We start from the raw sequence: 8,053 nt of genomic DNA on the forward strand, positions 1-8,053 counted from the left end.
ACATTAACAGATAAAAAAGAAAAAATATATTATCATCTCAATACATGAATAAAATTATATTATAATTCAACCACCATTCTTCATTAAAAATGAAACATCTGAAAACTTCATTAACCTGATATTCTGAACCTGAAGGTCCAAATCCCGATCGTTTAAAAATCAAGAAAAAGGGCATTAAATATTCAAGGAGGGATGGGAAATTAGACGCCATAGAGAAAGAACTCTAAATTCCAAGGAAAATAAATCACTTAAGAGTCTATAAATCATAAAAATATATATTGCTGATTATTAAAGTCTCAAAGGGTCAGGAGATAATTTATTCCCATCTACATGGTGGCTATACTCAGAAATGATTTCTAGACCTTTAGTAGTCACTGAAAAAAGTAAGATTCCTATGCAGGAAGGAAAAAAAAAGGAATAGAAGATATAATAATTGAGGGAAAAGTTACAAAACTGTAATTATTTATAGGTGACAGAAAATCCAATAGAATTAACAAATAATTGAAACATTTAATAAGAGAGTTCTGTAAAGTTACCAGACACAAAATCAATTTATAAAAAATCATTAATGCCAGTATGATGTAAAGAGCTTGGAAGTCATCACTCCCATCGTCATGGCAAGAAAAAAGGCTGAATAACTGAAAATCAACAATTCTTAGATCCATCAGAAATGAAGTTCACGCCACAACCTGCTGCTCCCAAAACTGGAAGGGCAGACAAATACAGAGAATCCCAGCTTACCAGAAACAAAAGCCTGCCACTGAACCCAGTACCAGTAGGAACATAATCTATAAATGATGAATTGACAGGCTCAGTGTGGCTGATCTAGAGTCAAAAACTCCAGGAAAAGGATCATAATTACAGTAGAATTCTCTTCAGAAATCATGCAAGCAAGAAGAGGGTGAAGTGACACATTTAAAGTGTTGAAAGAAAAAAATGCCAACTCTTCTGGGTTTATATATATCAAAATTGAGAACATCTGTTCACAAATAACATCATAGGAAAAATTAACAGTTAACAGACCAGAGAAGATATTTACATTACTTAAAACCTGCTAAGGAATTAATATAAGGCATGTACAAAGAACAGCTGCAAATATGAAATATGAAAGAGATAGGTGACTGCAATAGAAAAACAAGCAAAGGATATAAGTAAGCAAATCATTTAAAGGGAAGCTCACTGGCAAATAACTGTAAAAATCAGAGAAATGCACTAGAATTAGAAATGCTAATTGCAATAACACTGAGATATGCCTTAACATCCATCAGATTATGAAAAATTAAAAATCAAGTAACACTAATTGTAGGTAAGAATATAAAGAAATAATATTTCTCATCCTCTACTGACAGGAGTATAACCGAAGCAATATTATGGAAAATAATCTGATAGTACTTAATGAATTCAGTATACATATTATCCCATGCTCCAACAATCACACGCCTGGATATGAACATCAAAGAAATAAGTACAGGACTCAAAAGGCGATCTATATGAGGATATTTATCACACTGTTATTTTTTAGTTGCAGAAAGCTGAAAGTTACTTTAGGGCTTCACAGCTAGGGAAATGGATAACTAAATGCAATGGGTACATAATCTAGAATACTACGCTACTCTTAGAACCAAAGCAGTAGATACATATACAGCACAAACATGTATATTTAGTGAAACAAGTTGAAACACAAAGTAAGATCTGTAAGACAAGACTATATAAATTAACACATAGACTCAAAAAATAACACTTTATTTTACCAGGATACATAACAAACATATTAAAGTAAAAGCCTTTGAGAAAATGAGAAATGGAACATAGTAATGAAAATAAAATATATTAAAATAATAAAATATATTAATGAAAGTATAAATAAGTAAAATGGTACAATAGAGCAGGGGTCTCCAAACCCCGGGCAATGAATCAGTAGGGTCTATGTCCTGTTAGGAACTGGGCCGCACAGCAGGAGGTGAGCCATGAGAGAGTCATCAAAGGCTTCATCTGTACTTGCAGCCACTCCCCAGAGCTAGCATCACAGCCTCAGCTCCACCTCCGATCATCAGGCATTAGATTCTCATAGGAGCATCAGTCCCTGGTGCCAAAAAGGTTGGGAACTACTGCAATAGAGGAGTTATGGACCAATGATGATAGTGTATCAATAATTTAGGATAATTGTTATTTGAATTCTGTACCTGAGTTCCAAATAAAACAAACGAACTAATAATACTAAAAACTTAAAACTATTAATAATACCAAAAAGAGGCACTATCAATGCAATTCACCATATTAATAAATTAAATGAGAAAAATTAGTATCTTAATAGATGCACAAAAGGCATTCGATACATTCAACTACCTAGTGTGATTCTTTTTAAAAGAAAAATGTGAAGAATTGAGATTTGAATGGAACTTTAAGGAGTATCCAGAGAATTCTATACCAGGCATCATAATTTAAAGGAAACATTAGAAGCATTCTCATTAAAGTCAGGAATGCACGAAAATACCTGCTAGCATTGCTACTAGTCAATATTATGCTAGAGGCCCTAAGCAATGTAAAAAGACAAGATAATAATTATGAGTGTTATAAAGTGACAAAACTGTCACTATTTGAAAACTATAATAATCTTCATAGAAAATCCTGAGAGATGCAAACAAAAGAATATGAATATGAGAACTTAATGTATGAAATTCAGTGTTCCTATTTATAAGCAAATAAATTAGAAATAGTAATTTTTAAAATTCTCATTCATAATAGGAACAAAACAATAAAATAACTAAGAAAAAGAATCTAACCAAAAATTCAGAAAAACTTTATGCAGAAAACTATAAAATATTACTAAAAAACAGTTTTAAAGATCTGAATAAATGAAATTCATCACATTCATGTATTTAAATATTCAATATTAAGAAGATTTCAATTATTTTGATTTTGATTACATGTAAAATTGAGATAGCAGACAGAAAAAAACAATTTACAGACACTAAAATTTTGTCAAATAGGAAGCAGATATTTTCAGACTCAGTAAAAAAGGGGGGAATATCAACAACACAACAAAACAAATGCACAAAGAACATGAACAGCCAGTTTACAAAGAAGGAAAATTAAAAGGCCAATCACCTTAGGAAAAGAGTCTCAGTCTTGAAGATAACCAGAGAAATGAAGATTAAAAAAACAATCATAATAATAAGAAGATACTATTTCCTTTTAATAATAATATCTATCAAGTATTGGTGAAAATAGAAGGAAATAGGGACTTCTTGATGAAAGCAATTTGGTTGTATTTAGTAAAATAAAATAATATGCACACACTTATAGGTATATCCCTTAGAGAAACTCTCATATTTGTGTTCCAGGAGATATGAAGACATTCAGTACAACATGGTTTTTAAGAATGAAAACAGGAAACAATCTACGTATCCCGAGGACTTGATAAAATGTAGTGTATTCATGAGATGGGCCTAGACAACAGCTAAAAGAAATTGATTATATCTGTCTATTTATCTCTATTCTATATTAAACAGATTTCAAATATATAGTATTGAATAAGGAAAACTCTAAATAGGTATAGTATGACATCATGTGCATAAATTAAAACCACACAAAATATACTATATTTATTTGTAAACACAGATAAAACTATTTTAAAAGTTGTTTAGCCAGGAGATATATTAAACCCTTTATAGAGGAAGGTTCACCAAGGGTAGAAAGGCTAACGGGACTGGACGTGTTAGTCCAGTTCCCTAAGGCTTAAACTTACTAATGTTTCAGTCTTTTAGAAAAAAATCCAAGTGACATCAGAAGTATGGCAGCATAAGGGGTCCCCCTGATCTCTCCCCTTGAAATTACAGCAAATTTAAACAGCTATAATCTAACAGAATCATCCACAGCCGAACACACAAACACTTCTGAGAGATCTGCTCATCAAAACATCTGAAGGTGGGTTAATCAGGCAAGCAAGGGAGGAGGAAAGGAAGAAGAGCAGAGACAGCTGCCAAGGATGCAGCCTGGAGCTCCCTGTGAGACTCGGGAAGAGGGAAGGAATCAGGTTGCAGCGTGCATCTCTGTAGCCCTGAGCATTCTTGCCTGAGTGGCCAGCATATACTATGGTGGAACTCAGTGATCAGGGCAGAGACCAGGGCAGAGACAGAATACAGAGGTGTGACAACTGTGTTCTAGAAAGCAGAGAACTGGAGCCTGGACCCCTTCCCTACACTCCCAAGAGCTCACCTCCCCACATGCTCCCATAGCTAGGTGGGGGACAGAAGAGAGACTGCAGAAGCAAGTGTCAGGCTACAGAGCAGAAAGTTTGTAGCCTCAGGAAATGAGCATACAGCTTCTGAGTGGCAGACACACATTGCAGCTGGTCTCAGTGACAAGAGTGGAGATACTGAGGCGAGGAGGCTGAGACTTGGCAGTCTCCATTACTGGGATAACAAAACCACAGGCATAATAGTGGCCTCTCCCAACCCACCTAACCCCACACATCTAGGATGATCCTGGGGGAGGCATGGGAGTACCTCAGGGAACACAACACTACATGAGGCTGCTGGGGCAGCCCCGGGGCTTCAGGGGCTCTTTAGGGGTTCAGAATCCCATTACCCACCACATTCTCCCATGGGAATGGAGCCCTGGGACTGCGGTGACCTGGTCACAGAGGAAACATACACTTCCCCAGAGAATAGAGGGCATCTTTTTTTTGCCACGCAATAGAGATCTGGAAGGCCCGGGTAGTGCAAGAGGTCTGTGTGCCACCTACAGGAAAACAAAAGAGAAACCACTTCTTATCAACCTACTAAAGAGGGATCACTCTTAATAATAATAAACATTCTTTAAAAAGTAGAGTTCATTCCCCTAAATGCCTAGGCATAGAAATAATCCATCAAAACTCATGAATGACCGAGGTGACAAGGCTGCTCAGGAAGAAAATGAACAATCTCCAGAAAATAAACTTAAAGATATAGAAATATGCAATTTAAAAGATGGAGAATTCAAGATTGCTCATCTGAAAAAACTCAACGAGATGCAAGAAAACTCAGACAGACAGTTTGATAAACTCAGAAGCAGTCAATAAATATCAGTAATACTTTATCAAAGCCATTGAAACTTTTTAAAAAAGAGAATTAAATACAATTTCTGGAGCTGAAAATCTCAATAAAAGAAATGAAGAATGAAATAGTAAGTTTAGGGAATACAACTTAGATGGAGGAAAGAATTACTGATATCGTTGACAGAAATCTGAAAATGATGCAAATGGAGAGACATGAGAGTGAAAAAAAAAAAATGAAAGAACTCTCCAAGAACTACCTGACACCATTAGAAAAGCAACATATAAATTGTGGGTATACCAGAAGGAGAAGACAAGGAGAAAGCAACAGAGAGCCTATTCGAACAAATAGTCGAGGAGAACTTGCCAAACCTATGGAAAGAACTAGATCCTCCAATCCAAGAAGCAAACAGAACACCTAATTATCTCAATTCAAAAAGGCCTTCTCCAAGGCATGTTATATTAAAACTGTCAAAAGTTAATGAAAAACAATTCTCAAGGCAGCCAGCAAAAAGAAGACAATAACTTATAACTGAAAATGCATTGGAGTATTATCAGATTTTTTAGCAGAAGCTTTATAAGCTAGGAAGAAGTAGAATCAAATATTTAAACTGTTGAAAGAGAGAAATTACCAGCCAAGAATACTATATCCAGCAAAGTTCTGCTTTAGACATGAAGGAGAAATAAAGAACTTTTCAGACATACAGAAGCTGAGGGAATTTTCCATAAGGCCTACATTATAGAAAACATTGAAGGGGGTCATTCTACCTGAAACAAAAAGACAAAATAATATGTAACTATTAGTAAGATGACTAACAGGCAGACAGAAGCAGGAAAGTGCAACCCTAATTAAGAACAGGGCATTATAAGCTTAAATATTACATAATTGTTCAAGGTAAAAAACAAAAACAAAACAAAAAAAAACACTTTAAAAAGAGAAGACAATAGCTACTGCAACTTAGAAATGAATGTACAGCATAAATAGGGATAATTTGAGACAACAAAAATTAGAAAAAAGGGAAGGAGTAAAGATCCGAATCTGCAAAGGGGAATGGAGATAAGGTACCGGCAGGAAATAAAGAACTATTGTATATACATATAACTTTCCTTTATATAAACTCAATGGTAACCACACACAAAAAAAAATCCAGAACTGAGACACATAACATAAAACAAAGGGAACAGAGGGAAAAACCATAAAACACCACCAAATAAAAATAACAGAAACATAAGGGCAAATAAACAATGGAGACACCGAGCTACCAGAAAGTAAAGATAAAATGACTACAGGAAAATCTCATATTTCAATAATCGCCCTAAATATAAATAGACTGAATTCACCAATAAAAAGACACAGAGTAGCAGATTGGATCAAAAAACAAAACTCAACCATATGCTGCCTTCACGAGACACATCTTAGCTGCAAGGACAAATATAGACTCAAAGTGAAAAGGTGAAAAATGATTCTTCATGCAAATGGCATCCAGAGAGAAGCGGGTATAGCCGTACTTATGTCCGATGAAATAAACTTCAAGATAAAAAAGGTAATGAAAGACAAAAATGGATAATTCATAACGATAAAAAGGCCAATACATCAAGAAGACATAACACTTATCAGCTACTAACTACTTAATTATTAAGACATAATACTTAAGCATCTACTAAGAGAACTAAAGAGAGAAGCTGACAAAAATACAATTATAGTAGACGACCTAAATACCCCACTGACAGCTATGGATAAATCATCCAAACGAAAATCAATAGGAATTATCAGCCTTAAATGACACATTAGACCAATTAGACATAATCAACATTTACAGAGCCTTTCATCCCAAAACACCAGATTATACATTCTTCTCTAGTGCACATAAAACATTCCCAAGGATAGGCCATATGTTTGGACACAAAACCAGCCTCAACAAATTTAAGAAGACTGAACTCATACCAAGCATGTTCTCTAACCACAATGCTTTGAAACCAGAGATCAACTGCAAAAAGAAGCAGGAAAAATCACAGATACATGGAGAATAAACAACACGCCACTAAGGAACGATTAGGTCATAGAAGAAATAAAAGGAGATCAAGAAATACATAGAAACAAATAAGAATGAAAATATAATATGTCAAAACTTTGGGGATACAGAAAAGCAGTAATATGAGGACAGTTCATATCTCAGGCCTAGCTCAAGAAACAAGAAAGATCCCAAATAAACAACATAACATTACACCTTAAAAAACTAGAAAAAGAAGAACAAATGAAGCTCAAAGTCAGCAGAAAGGAAATAATAAAAATTAGAGCAGAATTAAATAAAATCGAGAACTAAATGGCGATGGAAAAACTAATGCAACAAAGAGCTCGTTCTCTGAAATGATAAAGTTGAGAAACCCCTGACTAGACCCACTAGGGAAAAAGAGAAAGGATACAAATAAAATTGGAAATGAAAGAGAAGTTATCACAGATATCACCAAAATACAAAGTATCATACAAGAATACTATGAAAAATGATATGCCACCAAATTCAATAACCTAAAAGAGGACGTGGTTCCATTGTGTAGCGGTTAGCATGTCTGCTTCACACGCAGAAGGTCCTAGGTTCACATCCCAGTGGAGCCGCGGTCCATGGTCTACAGCCATGCCATCCTGAACAAGCCTGACATCTGACTCAGAAGATAAGCAGGGTCGGGCCTGGTTAGTAGTTGGGTGGGAGACCTAGGAAGACCTAGGAAGACCAGGTGCTGTAGGCATAAATAATAATAAATAATAATAAAAAATTTAAAAAAATAACCTAGAAGAAATGGACAAGTTCTTAGAAATATAAAACTTTGCTAGACTGCATCACGAAGAAATGAAAAATTTAAATAGACCAATCAACAATAAGGAAACTGAAACAATCATCAAAAAGCTCTCCAAAAGTAAAAGTCCAGTACCAGAAAGTAAAAGTACAGGACCAGATAGCTTCACTAGTGAATTCCACTAAACATTCAGAGAAGACTTAATACCTGTTCTTTTCAAACTCT

This window comes from Pteropus medius, unplaced genomic scaffold (genome assembly GCF_902729225.1).
Source record: "Pteropus medius unplaced genomic scaffold, Ma_sr-lr_union100, whole genome shotgun sequence".
In the NCBI taxonomy this organism is placed as follows: Eukaryota; Metazoa; Chordata; class Mammalia; order Chiroptera; family Pteropodidae; genus Pteropus; species Pteropus medius.